The sequence below is a fragment of the Egretta garzetta genome, unplaced genomic scaffold, assembly GCF_000687185.1.
Source record: "Egretta garzetta isolate BGI_Z169 unplaced genomic scaffold, ASM68718v1 scaffold108, whole genome shotgun sequence".
Taxonomy (NCBI): Eukaryota; Metazoa; Chordata; class Aves; order Pelecaniformes; family Ardeidae; genus Egretta; species Egretta garzetta.
In genome coordinates this window covers 6,338,331-6,339,537 of record NW_009260614.1, presented here as the reverse complement: position 1 = coordinate 6,339,537, position 1,207 = coordinate 6,338,331, and positions in this window count along the sequence as shown.

Below are 1,207 nucleotides of genomic sequence, written 5' to 3'. Positions count from 1 at the left end.
CCTCTCCGGGCCTTCCCCGTGTCTTGCCCTGACCCCCTGGTCCCCTCTCCTCAGCACCCGTTTCTGGGCGCTTCCTGAGTCCCTGACCGGGCCCGCTGCTCCCCCTGGGGCTTGCCGCTGCGGGCCTTCCGCTCCGGTCCGGCTCTGCGCCGCGGCCCTTGCTCCCCCCTCTCCAGCCGCTTCCACCGGCCTGCTGGGCATCCATCTCAGCTCAGGCTGGTTCTCCCTCGGCCCCTATGTCTAGGCTTTGACACTGCAGAGTGGGGTATGCTGCTAGGAGCTTGGGGGATTTGCTTTCTTCGGTCCCTGTGGTATTCGCAGAATGATTTTTACCATGCTTGTAATTACCATGTTTCTGCTCACCTGCATGCAGTGATATGTTTTAGCAGTCCAGTGCTCTGAGCTAATGGGTGAATTCAGCCCTGTCTTCACGCGCGTCTGGGGGGGCAGCCAGGCTGCACCTGGTTATACTCTCAACTGCTACAGGTCTGAGGAGAACTCCTTGCCTCAGTCCTCGCTGAGTGCCCAGGAGAACAGCTAACCAGAGCACCTCTGAGGTCTGATAACCTCCAGGCATTTTTTGTGAGAAAAATCAGCCTTCTAGCAGTTTAAGAAGCGTTTATCTTTTGAGATAAATCATAGTTACTGTAACAGTAATTTTTACATCTCTTGCCTTCTCTCTTAATAAGACTGAAATTTACTACAGATACTGTTGCTTTTTTCCAGGCAGCTTCCCAGGAAGCAGCAAGAGTCAGCCCATATGTCTACAATACACAAGATAGCACTTGTTTTAACTCTATTTGGTTATTTGACTCCCTGGGAAACGGTCCTCAGGGACAGGGGAACAGAACAGAGCTGGCAGATCTTTAAGGATGTGATCCACAGAGCGCAAGAGCTCTCGATCCCTAGGTGTAAGAAATCAGGCAAAGAAGGGAAGAGACCGGCGTGGTTGAGACAAGAGATGCTTGCCAAACTAAGGAGGAAGAGGGAACTGCACAGGCAGTGGAAGCAGGGACAGGCATCCTGGGAAGAGTACAGGGACGTGGTCCGGTTGTGTAGGAATGGGGTCAGGAAGGCCAAGGCGCAGCTGGAGCTAAACTTGGCTAGGGATGCAAAGAATAATAAGAAGGGTTTCTACAGGTATATCAGCTGGAAAAGGATGGTTAAAGAAAGCATACCCCCGCTGATGAGCGAGACCGGCAAGCTG